This window comes from Ambystoma mexicanum, chromosome 4q (genome assembly GCF_040938575.1).
Source record: "Ambystoma mexicanum isolate Mex_15411 chromosome 4q, UKY_AmexF1_1, whole genome shotgun sequence".
NCBI classification, from domain to species: Eukaryota; Metazoa; Chordata; class Amphibia; order Caudata; family Ambystomatidae; genus Ambystoma; species Ambystoma mexicanum.
This window is the reverse complement of record NC_090928.1, coordinates 880896452-880912812: the sequence shown is the minus strand read 5'-3', so window position 1 is coordinate 880912812 and position 16361 is coordinate 880896452.

Below are 16361 nucleotides of genomic sequence, written 5' to 3'. Positions count from 1 at the left end.
GAGTGGAATTTCTTAGAAACTGAATTCCTGCTGGGTGAAATCCAAGTGGCCACTCTGTCACCAGGTCACAAACTCATGCGAATAGTGAACTCTTGACTGTCCAGTGGAGTAAAGATACCCCAGATGCAGATTTGATCACTGCACAAAAAGAGGACCCGGTGATTGGAAAATTCTTTCGACACATTGCAGACCCTGTGAGTTTTCTTCTGACAGAATCGGGTTATGCCGGAAAAGAGGATCTTGAGGTGCTGATGAGGTTTTACAAGATGTTCCGGTTCCAAGACGGTTTCATGGTATAGAAAGTGATATCTAGATGTGACCAGGGGTGGTACCTACCTCATTCCGATGCCTGATGTTGAACCGCACCCATGGCATGGCCACTGCTGTTCATAGGGCATTTGATACAAGATTAGAAATCTTGTGCATGGTTGCCTGCTGGCCACACATGGGTCAGGCCCTCAATATTTACCTAAAGGAGTGTTCTATGTGTGCTCAATTCCAACCCAGTTCACTCACAAACAGAGCGCCCCAACAAAAAAGGGGAATGACATGCCCTGGTCAGATATGCAAGTCAATTTCATCAGACCAGTAGTTCACTCCTATTACGGAAACATGTTCCTATTGACTGTAACATGCTTGTTCACAATGTGGTTAGAGGGTCTTCCAGCCATGAATTGTAAGGCGGAGACAACTGCTGCACTAATGATCAACCACATCTTCTGTCGTTCCGTCCTCTGCAAAGGATTGAGTCGGATTGAGAAGTCATTTTACCAGTGACTTGATGGCAAAGATGTGGGAGATTCTAGGGGTAAAAAGAAAACTCCACATTGCCTACGGCCCAGTCTCGAGCGGGGTGTAGAGAGATACAACAAGACAATTGTGAGCATCTTAAAGAAGTATGTGGCGGACTCTGGACCCAGTTGGGACATCTGATTACTGTTTGTCCTGATGGCCATTGTGTCTACACCATCTTCTGCAACTAAAATATCTACATTTGAGCTCATCACCGGACAACAAATGATGTTACCTCAGCATCTGCTCTATAGAACTCAGGAGCAGACACTGATAGATGTGTCCACCCCTAATGAGTACATTGAAAACTTAAGTAAGCACCTTCATCATGCTTTTGCTTATGCCCAGTGCAATTTAGAAAGTCGACTGAAGGGATAAAGACATATTATGATCTAAAGACCACCAATGAGGAGTACAAGTTAGGTGACAGGATATACCTGTACAATTTTTGAAGGAATCAAACCAAGGAGCAGGCATTTCTTCTGTCTTGCCGCGGTGCCTTTGAAATTGTGTTTAAAGTATCACCTGTTGACTACTAGATCTGCCTCCCAAAAGGAGAACAGACAGAAGAAAAATGGGTCCACGTCAATCAGTTGAAAAACTGTCATCCCGAACAAGATTTATGACTGATTGAGGAGCCAAATGAAAATCAAGTAGAGTAACCATCCGAAGAGTGAAAGCAAAGGGTAAAAATACTGGATGGAGACTTATAACAGGTAAGTAGTTTAATCAAATGTACTTTGGAAATGTTAAGGAAAAATATGTTATGTTGATGTTCTGAAATGTTGTGTCAAAGACAGAGATGGAGGCCAGAGTGCCCAACCCCTAAGCAAGGAAATTGATCCGGGCTGGCACCAACAGAAAAATAAATATATGAAAAGGAAAAATAAAAGGATATTGGAAGAAACCCCCAATCTCCCCTTCTCTTCCCAATAAAATAATTATGGAACAACTGGGGGCGGGGGGCACATATCGTGTTTAATCAAAGGCCCAAACAAACATATTTGAAAGGCCCACTGGAAAAATAACCTGCCAGCCTTCAAAAACCTTCACACTGAAAATTGGCCTATTACGGCAGACTGGGTGGGTTTCTGCAAGTAAGAAAGAGTTACGTGAATGGCCAGGCAATGGAAATCGAAAAGCCTATCTTTCATTAGAAAAGGAAAGGTCAAACTGAAAACCAGCATTTTTCAACAAAAATGCCACCCATCAAAACGCGGTGCACTATGGCAACTCAGACCCACTTTTCAGTACAACAAAAACAGCAGATAATTAAAATTATATTTGATGAGATGACTAAAATAAAAAGACCTATATTTTCTGCTGTCATATTTAAAATACAATGCTGTGTACAAAGAAATAAGAAATCCACTGACGCAAAAGCAAAGTGACCCATGATAAGTATATTACACAGTATTTCAAAGAATAAAGGCTGATGTTAGAAAATGCAACATGTAAGTTCATTTCATCCAAGGACAATCTGTGGATCTCTGAACAGAATTTGTAAATGGCTTCCCCAAATGCAAGCCTATTGTCCTCTGGATCTGAAAAGGGAATTAATTTGAAGCTCCTGCATGGCAGTTATTTACAACTGCAATAAAGTGACTAGCAGCCCTGTGTGGGGAAAAATACAAGAAAATAGAAGGTTTTAAGATATAGTTTTGGTCAAATTCAAGTAACAGGATGAAGTGCCTGATGTCAGTATGGCCTAATGGCATTACAGGGCAGAGATGAACAGTCTTCTGCCTGATAAGGATATGCTCAACTTATCAACTTTTAAGAACAAAGAGACCAAGGGCCTCATTACACGGACGGCGGTGGACCAAGGTGCTATTAGCACCTTGGTCCATGCCGGTAAAATACCGGCACCGCCTTGGTGGAAAGGGGAATTACCGCCCTATTCCAAGGTTGGTGGGGCGGTAATTCCCCCTTCCCCCATTGCCCTTCCCCATTCCCATTTTTGCCCCATAGGGCATAATGGGAATGGGGAAGGTGCTAATTACGGCACCACAAATTGCAGTGCCGTAATTAGCTCCCTGGTCCCTTTGCGGGTTGGTTTTTAACGCCTGCAAAAAGCAGGCGTTAAATTCTCCAACCCGCAAAGGGATCTCGTAGTAAGGCGGTAAGGGTTTACTGGTACCGGTAAAATACAGGTACCGGTAAACCCTTACCGCCGTCTGTGTAATGAGGCCCTAAGGGTTTTCACTCCTGGCCTTAGAAAAGCATTCAGCCCAGGAGGCTCTTGTCACATTCTTTGCAGAGAAATGGGAGCTGTTATGTGAAACTAAATATTATATATGTCAATTATGTGGTCATAGACTTACATTGGGTATGTGATTTTATTCAGCAATTGATGAACGGTTATAGTTTCAGACTTGTGGAAGATGTCATTTTAAATATAATTTCAAGGTGGTTCTGTGAGGCATTTCTGGTACTCTGGTACCTAGCCAAAAAGTAATCAGCACTCCTCAGAAAATGAGAAGAAGCTGAAACTTGGAACAATAGTGGCTACATGTTTCATAACTGGTGGTAAAGTGTGATCATAATCACTGCTATAATTTTCATGTAATTGAGAAAAAATCACCACTGCGCAAGCAACATGGTGCTGACATGAGAGACGTCTAGATAGATTTGTCACGGTGAGAGGAGCACACAAATATATAAATAATGATGATTATTTGTATAAAAAAATGGTTACCATGTAGGGACCGTGTTAGGTGAGATTTTTCAAAGTTACATATATAGAAATGTCACTTTAGACAGTGGATTTGTCTCCTCTCTTCCTTATTTCCATAATTTAAATGTCACCACCTCCAGAACACATAGGTAGTCACGGGGTGGAGAGAGAAGGGTAACCAGGTTAGAAGATAATAAGTTGGCACCTCCTTAGATTATTACGTTTGTGGGTGTGATGAGTGGTACATAAAGTGGATGCACTATGATAGAGGGGGAGGGCTGCCAAAAATGACCAAAGGATATCTGCTGAAATTTCATCTGGGTGGAAATATTGCTGGGGAGACTAGAAAACAGAGGCTGTGAGACTTCTCTGGAAACGTAGAGGGAAGACTGCTGTGGACCATTGACTGGAGTGCTGTCCAGATCCCTGTTTTTCCATAAGAATGACAATCAGCTCAGTCCATGACAGCCAGCCCAGAGATGTTTTAAAGTAAGTAGATTGTCCAAGAAAGTGCCAGCGTGGGGATCTATTTAATCCACTCATCATTCCCTTTCATCGTTGGTTCTCTTCCATTAGTGGGTGGTTGGAAAATTGTGTAGACCCTTAGCATATTTGACTGCAGATTTATTGAATTAACTCCCAAATAGATTGATTCAGGGGGAGCTTGGAAGAAATCCAGACGTTAACCCTCTCTTCTAGCGAGAAAATACAAAATAGTAATTATTAGTAATTTGGGTGCCTTGATTTTCCTATTCACCTCTGACTTCCCTAATGAGAAGGGGTGTTCCTTCCTAAAACGAAAATAAATTCACCACTGAAACCCATTCCCAAAACTTGCTTTGGGATAAAAAGGTATAAACGAAATTCCCAAATGCCATCACTCTTTCAACATTGTATTTAACCAAGCAGTGCCCTTGGCCCCACAAAAGAAAATCCTAAACTGCCCAACTTCCCTGACATCTTAATCATCCCCATTTTACTGTCCAACCCTTTAAGTGAAGGGTGGTCTGAAAAACTAACTTCTAAACTGTCCCTAGACCTGGCATTTGAACAGAAGTTAGGTTTTTGGGGCTGGGGAGAAGGGTTTTTCTAAAAGTGAGACCGCATGTATCCAACACTGAACGTTTGATGTATGTCTTGGTATAAATTAGACCTTTGTCTATTTCTAATATACATTCTTGTGAAGTCCTATTTGCAATAGGCATTTTACAAATCTGTTATGTAAACTGCTAGCATTTTGAGTGTGCAGGGAACTCCATATAGCAAGCTTTGAAGGTGAACTAGTTTCCACAAAAGGAAAATGGTGCTTATGTGATTATGTTTTGATACTAAACCTCTCAGCCGGTTGCGTTGAAGATTAGGTTCTATCATTGTGCCATATTATTATTATTATTGAAAATTAACATTCCACTGTATTCATGAGAACAGATTTTTGACATTTTATTTAGCCTCTTTTCCATGTTTGTGAGATAAAAGTAAATGTAGACCAAGTGTGTTTTGTAATGGAAGCTGTGTTTTCTGTCACGAGGAAGGTGGTGGCTCTGATTGTTATTTTTCATTGTGTTTATAATTAAAATAAATATATATTCTTTCTATACCTTGGTCTGATTCTTGGTTCACTGTGGGCACAGGGGGGATTTAGGCGGCTCTATATGAGTCTTCACTAAGTCCAGTGATAAATAAATTAAGTGAGTATTGCAGGGCTCCCTGATTGAGGGTGGAAAGGAACTCCCCGGGCGAAGGGTGGTCGCAACATAACAAAACCCACACTGTTTCCCTGTCTGGGTAAAATTTCAGCCACCTCAACAAAGGCCCCGACCTTACTGTTTTATGGGCCTTTTTCCATAATCCTTCTCCCTGCTCCCGCACCCTGTTACCAGACCAATGATCGCCTGTTGCAAAGCATTGCATGACTGAGTGCCATCCCACACACATGCAGACCAACCAAAAACAGGCTTAAATGTTAAATACCCAGCATGCTATGCACTGCTGTCCTCTGTCCATCACCCCCACCCTCTCTGGGGTCCAGAGGTTAAGGAAAGCCCAAAAGGGAAGCAGTATTCTGCAAGCTGTGTGCATGAAGGGGGCAGGGCCAGTCGGCACCATCTGTAACCAGAGATCCATGTCAATTTCCCCCCAACCTCGCTCTCAATTTCTCATTGTGCCTGACTCAGGCAAAGCACCCAAAATTGACAAACACCTTCCTCTTCATATTCATGTTCTTCAGATGGGCTACCCATTTTTCTTGGTACAATATACACTAGCATAAATGATGAAAGAGTCTCTATCATCAACGGCACCCTCAGCCTGCATGCCAACTCCCACTCCTCCTCCACAGAGCGCTCCTTAGCCCTCAATTCCCTGTGATTTTGGTTTCATATTTTATTTTTGGTGCAGGAAAGTTGGTGGCAAGCAGCAGACCGCACAAGGAGACGAGCAAAAATTCCATTTGGTGTGTGACTCTCTCAGCAAGGGCAGTTGGTAGCGCTAAACCAGGAAGAAAGAAGCTATATCTTCCTCTCACACAGGTATTTTTGTATGTCATCCATTCCAACCACAGCACCACCACAACCTCCACCGGAAACCAGACAACTTTTGCTCCTCCCCAAACCCACCCCCTTTCCACAGCGCCACTGTGCCACTACAGTGACCCACATCACCCAGCTAACCGGAAGGTGTTTTTATTAAGGCAAGCACTGCAAACTAAAGAGGAGTACTGTACAAATATACACAATTAAATTATTGCATGGCACTACATACACAACATTTCAAAAATGTTTGGTGGTGAAATCCCAAAAGAGCCAGCCGTTCCATCCCTTTCCTTAAAAACGTTTGTGTGATTTCTTTTCTGGATGTTTGTGCTGTGTGCCCCTTTAAGGATCAAGACTTAGCTGCACTGCCCCAAGTAAACAGCTCGCACCCCAAATTTACTTTTCACTTTGGGGATTGGGATGGGATGATTATATGTGTACTGGCATATTAATGAACATTGTGTGAAACATTTCTGTTTTAAAAGCATAAGGCGGCAGCGAACATCTGTCATTTCAGACCTTACTCCTGAATCCTCGATCCATGCATAAGCTTACCAGCAGTCCGGGGACAGGCGCCTATGTTCACTTATTGTCCCTGATTGCCTGGGTCCCTGATTTTGCAACCCTTCCTGGGCAAAAACATTCACAAAACAACTACTTAATAAAGTCAGGTCCTAACCCTGGAAATACAGTGATGGCAGCCTTTACAAATTGCTGGTACATGCAATGTATTTTCATTAAATAACCTAGCAAAAGTGTGCTGAAAAAGACAAGACGCACGTCTACTGTTCGCTGCACTTTGTAAAGCACTCATCTCGAATAACCAAAGAATCTGTAAACATGCGTCCGCAGGCAGTGGCGTAACACAAAATGTGGGGGCCCCCCTGTGAGCCATACTGAGGGGCCCCCCCAACTCAGCAACAAATCACGGGTCGCTCCACCCTCTGGGTCGGCCTAGATTATCACACTTGCGCAATACGCATGAATGTGCTGTTGAAGGGGTATGCCACACACTGCACTAGGAGAAAGATATAAATATGTGTTTTAATGCAATATACAGCACACTTTTTGAGAAAAAATGGCTAAAAAGCCAGAGTGTTTGTAATGGTTTTGTAGGGTAACACCAATCCAATACATGCAAGTCACCAACAGTGCACAGGAACATTAATGCTTTGCTATTAAAAATGCCATACCTCAATGAAAACATGTCAAACTGGCTGCACAATGTAGACCAGTGTAAAAACATTACAGTAAAGCATGCCAGGCCACATTTAGACATACCTAGACTGGTTGCACCAAAATTCCAGTCAAAGCAATAACACTCATCAAGAAGAGAACACACATTTAAGCCTGCGTCTCTGTGGCCTCTAACAACACAGCCAAACTCTTTTAAATCTGTAAGTAACTGGTCAATCCTGTTGCAGTCTTTACCTCTCCTGTTCCCTCCCAGGCCCTCTGTATGGCTCTGTTCTCTCACATCTCCGCTAAACACTCAGGACATCCAGTCCCCCACCTCCTCTTCCTCTCCCTCTTCCTCTTCCTCTCTTGGCATGCCTTTGGCCAGCTCTACTTGTCTTCCTCCTGTCTCCTCTTTCTCTCTGACAATACCTGATAAGGTTTCTAGACAAGTCTGATCTTTGAAAGTGTTGTCCAAACAGGTGCTCCCCTGCTCCTCTAAAACCATCAAGGACCATATTGACACCCTCACTCGAGCCTTGGCCGATTTCTGTAATCTCTCTTTCCCCACTGGAATGTTCCCCTCTCCCCTTAAGCACTCCCTTGTGCACCCACTCCTCAAGATGCCGTCTGCCTTTCCTGCATGCCTGGCAAACTATCGTGCAATATCCATCACACCTTTCCTGGGCAAACTGTTGGAAAAAACTGGACATCTTCCAGCTTACTCTCCACACTGAATCTGTTGGTTGTCTCCATGACCATCAGTCTGGCTTTAGAGCTGCCAGAGGCATGGAAACTGTTCTCCTGAACACCTGTGAAGATCTGCTCTCTAACCTTGATTACAACATTCCTTCTGTCCTCATCCTCCTTGATCCTGATTAATCGAGTCCATGAGAACCTGGACATCACAGATCAGGCCCTTGAGTGGCTGACCTCCTCCCTCTTGGACTGCCCTTCCCAGGTGCAACTTGGTCCCTTTCTCTCGGCCACATCTCTCCATACCTGTGGCGTTCCCCAGGGGCTCCATCCTCTCACCCTGGTTTTTCAACCTCTTCTTGGCCCCTTTGGCCCACCTAATCTCTACCTTCTCCTTTTATGTAGATGACGCTCAGCTTTCCTTCAGACTCCTCTCCTCTCTCTCTCCTTCCTGACTGTCTATCCTCGATTCAGGATAGGTGCGCATCCACCGATCGCTCCCTTAATGCCAGTAAGATGGAGATCCTTCTCATTGGGACCCCTGCCGCATGCTTTCCCTCTCGCACTCTCTCCGCCCACCTCAGGCCCTCTTCCTTTGCCTTCCTGCGAGGCAAAAAACGTGGTTATCATCTTTGACTCCACTCTCTCTTTCTCTCCTCACATCTCGGACATCGCCAAGAAGTCCCACTAACAGCTGCTCCTCCTCAAAGGGACTCTTCCCTTTCTCACTTTCCCCCAGAAGCTCACTGTCTTCATATACAACACATCCCTTGGCCTTAGAACAACAAACAACCATCAAATACCATCAGCAGAACTTCTCTCTGTGAAACTGCCTACATCCCCCACAACCACCATCATGATGCACCTGATCTACCGGCCACCCGGCCCAACATCCTCATTTGAAAGTGACGTAGCTCATTTTCTATCATCAAATACGAAAAATAAATCCCAAGTCATCATCCTGGGCGATTTCAATCTAGGACACTCTGATCCTAATGACCAAAAAGCGGTTGCTCTCAAGGACACCATCAGAGAACTAGGGTTTACCCACAGAATACACAACCCCACCCACTCAAAAGGAAGAACACTAGACTGCCTAGCAGACCTAAATTGTAAAATTGACCTACTTTCCAAAACACCAGGTGCCTGGACAGACCACCGCCTAATCTTTCTCCATCAAATCTCCCGAGAAACTGATACCGCCCACCCTCTCACCGGCCATGGTGACAAGAAATAAGTGCAATCTAACCCTAGAGAATCTCATACCATTACTGAAACCCATTACACATCCCACAGCAACACACTCAGGCCCACCTATCCTAGTTGACTTGTACAACGAGACAATGACTAGGGCAATCAACACTATTGCACCACTCAAACTGCGAAAAGCCAAACCCTTGCTCACCTTAACAACTGGTACACACCACACCTAAAAAAATCTTAGGAAAACGAAAAGAACTGCTGAATCACACTGGAAGAATAATCCCTCACCCACCAATAAGGATGCCTTTACCACAGCCTCCATTAATTACAAGCTAGCAATTATCCAAGCGAAAAAAGATAATTTTAATGAACGCATCACCAACGCCAAATCCAGCATCAAAGAATTATTCAACATCCTGAAAGAGCTGGAATCCCCAGCACCACCACCTGACATCTGTACTAAAGATGCTGAATGGTGCACAAATATACAAAATGCACTTCAAAATAAAATCTCCCTACTTCAGAATAAAATAGAGAACAAAAATGTATCTAAATTGACCTGCAACTCCACCCTGAGACTCTTAAAGCTACCAAGAAGGAACTTCCACAATTCAACTTCACCCCTTTGTCTATCAAAGAGGATGAATCTATTATGTTAAAACTCAAATCATCCAACTGCCAAGGTGATTCCTGCCCAGCACCTCTCATTAAGGAAGCTACCAAAGAGCTAGCCCCCTTCATCAAAAACTTCATCAATGCCTCCTTTAAATCAAACACAGTACCCACCAACTTATAGGATGCCTGGGTACTCCCCTTGTTAAAGAAACCTAATTTAGACCCATCTAACCCATCCAACTATAGGCCTATCACAACGGTGTCACTCTTATTAAAGGTTTTAGATAGGGCAACTTACTTGCAGATACAACAACACCTTGAATCAAACAACCTACTAGGAATTAGGCAATCAGGTTTCAGACCCAAGCATGGGACAGAAACAGCACTCCTCGATTTAAAAACCCAAATCCAAGCGCTGATGGAAAAGGGAAAAGTAGCACTGCTTCTCCTCCTTGACCTCTCAGCGGCATTTGATCTGGTAAATCATGACATCCTCTGCAAACACTTATCATCTGCCGCATACTTTTCTGACCAAGCCACAGCTGAATCAAATCTTTTCTCAACAACAGATCTATGAGGGTCTTTGCACCCACAGCATCTGCCCTACCTACTCCAGTCACGTGCGGGGTTCCCCAGGGATCCTGCGTATTCCCTACTCTCTATAATGTGTTCACCGAGCCTCTTTTTGATAGACTTGATGATTTGGGAGTCTTATATACTAACTACGCAGACGACACCCAGATACTTGTACCCATCACTGGTGATCACATTATAGACAGTAAGACCCTTAATAATATCTATAGCATAATACAAGCCTGGATGGCGACACATGGATTGTGCTTAAATGCCGATAAGACGGAGTTGCTCCTTCTAGGATCCCCATTCAAATTAAACAAACTAGGATCTATCTTCAACTCATTTAACATAGATGCTAACTTAATCGAAGTCACTGAAGCAGTGAAAACACTGGGGTTCTACATCGATTCGGCACTAACATTAAACAGACAAACCAATGCTATGGCATCATTTACAGCCCACACATGCAAACTTATTACGGCTTGCCGCTTATACCTCACAACGGCGAACTGTATCACACTAGCCAGAGCATTAGTGCTATTAAAGCTTGACTGTTGCAACGCACTATATCTCGGCACATCCCAATACAACCTCAATAAATTGCAAGTCATGCAAAATAATGCAGTCAGAGCAGCTCTAAATTTACCAAGGAACAAACACATCTCCGCAGCCAGACAAGACATAAACTGGCTCAGCATTAAGCAAATAATTGATCTTAAAACACCATCCCTCACACATAAATGTTTGTCCAACGAAGCACCCACCTACCTCTACGACAACATAAACAGAACGGCCACCACCAGACACTCTAGATCAGCCCAAGCACACTGTGTCATTATCCCTCGCTTTAAGCAACAACACGCAGGAGGGAATAGTTTTCCTGTTTTAGCAACTAAAAAATGGAATGCTCTACCCACTGCCCTGAGGGAGGAACCAGCATTCCTGCTCTTCCGCAAAAAGGCAAAAATATGGCTGAGAGAACAAGACCTTAGGGATGCCTAAATTTGCTGTACATATGCAGCCCATCGTGTATATATGTAAAGCTAGAGAGTGTTTCTATTATTGCCTGTATGTACATATGTAAATTGGTTTAAGTCGAAATGACCGAAAAAAAAGGATCGAACACCAAAAGTTTGATCCTCTGGTGGTAGCATTAAAAAAAAAACGGGGGCTGCGGGGGTGTCCCCCGCATTGCCCCGCTCACTATACTTTATGGTATAGTGAGCGGGGGCTGCGGAGGACACCCCTGCAGCCGTCCGTGAAAAAAAAAAAAAAAACGGGGGCTGCGGGGGTGTCCCCCGCATTGCCCCGCTCACTATACTTTATGGTATAGTGAGCAGGGGCTGCGGGGGACACCCCCGCAGCGGTCTGTTTAAAAAAACAAATAAAAAAAACAAGAAAAGAAGAGGACCCTGCAGCGCCAGCTCCCAATCACAGAAGTGAAAGGGAACTGGTGCTGCAGGAACCAGCGTGAAGGTGAAGGTAAGTGGGGTTTCTTTATGTTGGTGGTGTGGGTGGGGGTATGCTGGGGGGTGTTATGGGTGTTTTATGGGGGTGTTGTGGGTGTGTGTGAGAGAATGTGTGTTTTAACAAATTATCGGGGCTGAAATATCCAAACACAAAGTGTTCGAACGTTTGGTCATTCGAGCACTTTGTTTTCAGATATTTTTTTTTTATTTTATTTTTTTTATTTTATTGGTTTTTGCAAACCTTTAAAATCTGACACAAATTCTCCACACATCTTTATCAACGTTCCTTAGACCCATCCACATAACATCCATTACTATAACTTTGTTAACTCTTTTCCATCTATGGTAGTTCAACCAAGTTCACCATTCACCAGAGAACTTTCAACTATTGGTAGCAGACGTGCTTCTATAATTTCTAGCAACCTTGTTAAGGGCAGGATTAGTTTTAAGTCGGTTCCCTGGAACATTGAGCTCCACCACTCGTCCGCACACAATGATGGATGAGCTAAGCTCCAGGGCCCCAAGTGTAAGGTCCTCTCAGATCTTAGTTTTGTGCAAAATAGGACTAGATGTTTTAGTGATTCATTTCCCTTTAAGCACAACCTACATTCAGGTCTCAGGTGGGAAAAACCCCCCATGAGCGGAGGCGATCATTCGTTTTGAACAAGTTCAGTCTGAACAGTATGAATAGTCTGCGTGCCTGTGGATTGGGGAATAGAAGCACATATTTCGGAAGCCTGTTAAAGGCACGTGCTTCTAATGGAGCGTTGCGCAAACTACTAGCGGCAGCTCTTTCCGCACAAGTCTCGTCCCAATCTGTACGCCAGATCTTTAGTTTAGCTGCATCCGGATTCTCATGAAGCAAGTCGACTGTTATGTTGTATTTTTTCAAGATTGCCTCGCATCTGTTCGACCAAATCTGGAATATTTTGTAATTTCCAGGTTGGGCATTGTAAAAGATCTCAAATTGTGGGATTTGCGCCCGACTACAGGTCTTTCGATATAAGCTCAACAGGCTCCAACATATTCTTGCATGCAAGGATATTAAGGCCAGTTCATATCTTATACAAGAGGTTTTCACACCCCTAGGAAGTGTTAAGACTCTCGTCCAGAAACAATTTTCCAGTTTTCAGATATTTCAGCCTCGATACTTTTTCATTCGGTCAAATCACTGGGATTCATGTAAATTCTGTTTGCCTGTATATGCTTTTATTACTGCTTATATGTATATATGTATGCTTTATCATGCCTAATGCCTGTATGTATAATTTCACTCATATATGAACAGCGCCCAGATGCCTGAGGGCTGGGTCTTTTTTCTGCGCTTTCCAAACTCAAACTGTCTCCAGAACCCTGGTTCTCTCTAGGCTGGACTACTGCAACAGCCTCTTACTCAACCTGCCTTCGTCTACTCTCTGCCCACTGCAACTAATCCAGAACAGGACTGTGAGAATTATCCTTGGCCTCAAGCCCAGGGATCATATCTCTTCAGCCCTGAAATCTCTCGACTGGCTCCTGGTTGCTGCAAGGATCAAGTTCAAGACCCTTTGCATTGTCCAAGCTTTCTGGGCCTGGGCCCACAATACATCTATCACTCTCTTCCAAAATACCTCCTTCCTTCTCAAGCCCTTCGCTCAGCTACCCCCAACTCTCTAAGGGTTAGACACTTCGCCCGGCAGAGAGTGTGGGGAAGGGAGTAGATCTCTCTCCTATGCAGGTGCGTACCTCTGGAAAGGCCTCCCTGCCCCTCTCAAACTTGAGCCGGACCACCTGAAGATCGGGAAGCACCTCAAAATGTTCCTCTTCTCCTCCACTTTCTCTCTCCCCCTCCCCTCCTGGCCTACCTGACCTACCTGTCTGCTGTACCGACTGGTTGCTGGCCTACCCTCAGAGTCTCACTATGTCCAGACTCTTTCTTGATCAGTCACCCCTGCACTGCCTCCGGGCCTACCACGCACTTAGGAGCTGTAACTGTAACCCTAAAGTCCCTTGTTCTCCTTGCACTACCCAGAGCTGCACTGCCCTGGCTACACTTACTCAGAGAATTGCTGCCATGTTTTCCCTCCCCTCTCCCTTGAACTTCCCGCCTCCCTTTCCCCCTGCACTTCTCGTTCTCACACCTGCACAATCTGAATGACACAAGACCTAGTAAGATCGTTTGTCTTGTCCTCCCTCTATCTTCCCTCCCGTGTCTTGTTGCGCCTAGAAACACTTGTGTACAGGCGCGTTATAAATGACTTATATCATATCATTTTATCACAGATGCCCAGAAAAATATACAATGCCCCAATGTGAAACGACTAGTTTGGCAGCACCCAAATGCCAGTCTAGCCAGGTAATTACCCTTAGCAGGACTGCTTTATCAGAAATGCCCAGTTATAAAAAAAAAGTCATACCAAACGGAGGAATGACTAGACTGGCTGCACCAAAATGCCTCTCTAATACCACATATCATGCCTGCTTAGACTGGACATGGACAACCGTTATGATTTGTCACACAATCCAGCGCCCCCACAAACATCCCCTCTCCCTCACACCCCTTCCCCAACCTCCAAAATCAGTTCCTTGGCCCAGGATTACCTCCACGTCCCTCTTCCTTGTCCCAGATCATATATATATGAGGCTCCTTCACTCATAGGTAAGTATGGGGATGAGGAAGAGTGGGACTAGGAGAAATGAAGATTACAAGTAGCTAAGTGGGGCATTACCTCCATGTACCTCTACCTCATCCCAGTACTTGTGTATGAGGCACAGGGCCTCATACACAAGTAGTGGGACGAGGAAGAATAGGGCTAGGAGTAATGAAGATTACCGATAAGTAATCAAGGCATTAAACATAAGTAGTGGTGCAACACCATTGAGTTGACTGGGATTCAGCACTCCTCCCCCCTGAACTGTTGGGCTAGGTTGACTTGACCTGGCTGACCTTAAGAGCAGTTGCCGGACAGAACAGGACAAGTATGTTTAACGGCACTTGGGTTTTGCTGTTAACAAGAGCCTAGCAATTACTAACATAAAGCCTTTCACGGTTAGTACCTGAATTCAAATGCTACGTTTTTTAGCCAATTGAAGTTCTGATGTGGGTTTAGTACTTGCATGCCATATTGCATGAATATTTGAATACCTGATGTAGCCTCCCACACAATGAAGTTTGGCTTTTCTAGGACTTGCCCCTCTTCTAATTATGTCCTTTATGCATACCTGTATGTCTGATGTAGCCCCCCACACCATGAGGAGTGGATTTTCCATACTTTGCCCTTTCTCTAATGTTGTCCTTTATGAGTATCTGTATATCTTGATGTAGCCCCCCCTCCCACTCCCCACACCATGAGGTGTGGCTTTTCCAGACTGTGCACCTACTCTAATTGTGTCCTCTTACGTATCTGTTTACCAGCAGTAGCCCCCCGTAACTTGAAGTGTGGATTTTCTAGATTATGCTTTCAAGGTCACCTGCATGCTATGTGTGGTGTAACACTTATAGAATCTCACTGCGCACTTACTCTGACTAGCACCTAGATGACTGAGAGTTTTGTGCACTGCTATATATGTATAAATAAAATAAAAAATAAATCATACAATATTACAATGGAACGGGGCATAACAATATGAAAATTACGTATAAAAATGCATAAGAACACATAAAATATAGTTCCTCATATGCGAAAAGCTCAAATACTCAATATGTGTTCTATGCATCTCAGCGTTGCCAACATCAGGGAGACTTGTTTCTCCTCTAAAATCTCTTTCCAAAATTCATCCAATAGCTACGACCCAACATAAACTTGCAAACATGTTTTACTCTAATTGGAAAGGTCAGAGGACAGGTCAATAAGAGATGCTTTAGTGCATGGGTGCACAACATACGGCCCGCGGGCCAGTTGCGGCCCGCCATGCTCTTTTGTCCAGCCCGCGAGACACGAAGACTTTCCTAATGGAGGGCAGCCTGCGGTCGCCCTCCATTAGGAAAGTCTTTGTTGTCTTCCGGGCCGGACAAAACACTGGTCCTCATTGGCTCAGCACACACACGCACCACGTCGCTCCTACGAGCCACGTAATGCGTGTGTGCTGCACCAATGGAGGGCCAGCACTACGGCTGGCGTGGTCCATAAGGCTTGATGCCGGAAGGCATTTCAGCCTTGGACCACGCCAGCCGTAGTATGATTCCAGCGTTCCAGCTTACCTGCCTTCCAGCCTTCCAGCACGTCTCTGGTAAGTGCTCTGTTTGTGTTTGTGTGTCGGGTTTGTTTTGCTTTATGTTTGTGTGTGTATGTTGAGATGCGGGGGTGGAGGGGTGTGTCGGATGTGTATGAATGTTTTTATATGAATGTATTTTGTGTGTATGTTGAGATGCGGGGGTGGGGGGGGTGTGTCGGATGTGTATGAATGTTTGTATTTGAATGTATTTTGTGTGTATGTTGAGATGCGGGGGTGGTGGGGTGTGTCGGATGTGTATGAATGTTTGTATTTGAATGTATTTTGTGTGTATGTTGAGATGTGGGGGTGGAGGGGGTGTGTCGGATGTGTATGAATGTTTGTATTTGAATGTATTGTGTGTATGTTGAGATTCGGGGGTGGCGGGGGTGTGTCGGATGTGTATGAATGTCTGTATTTGAATGTATTTTGTGT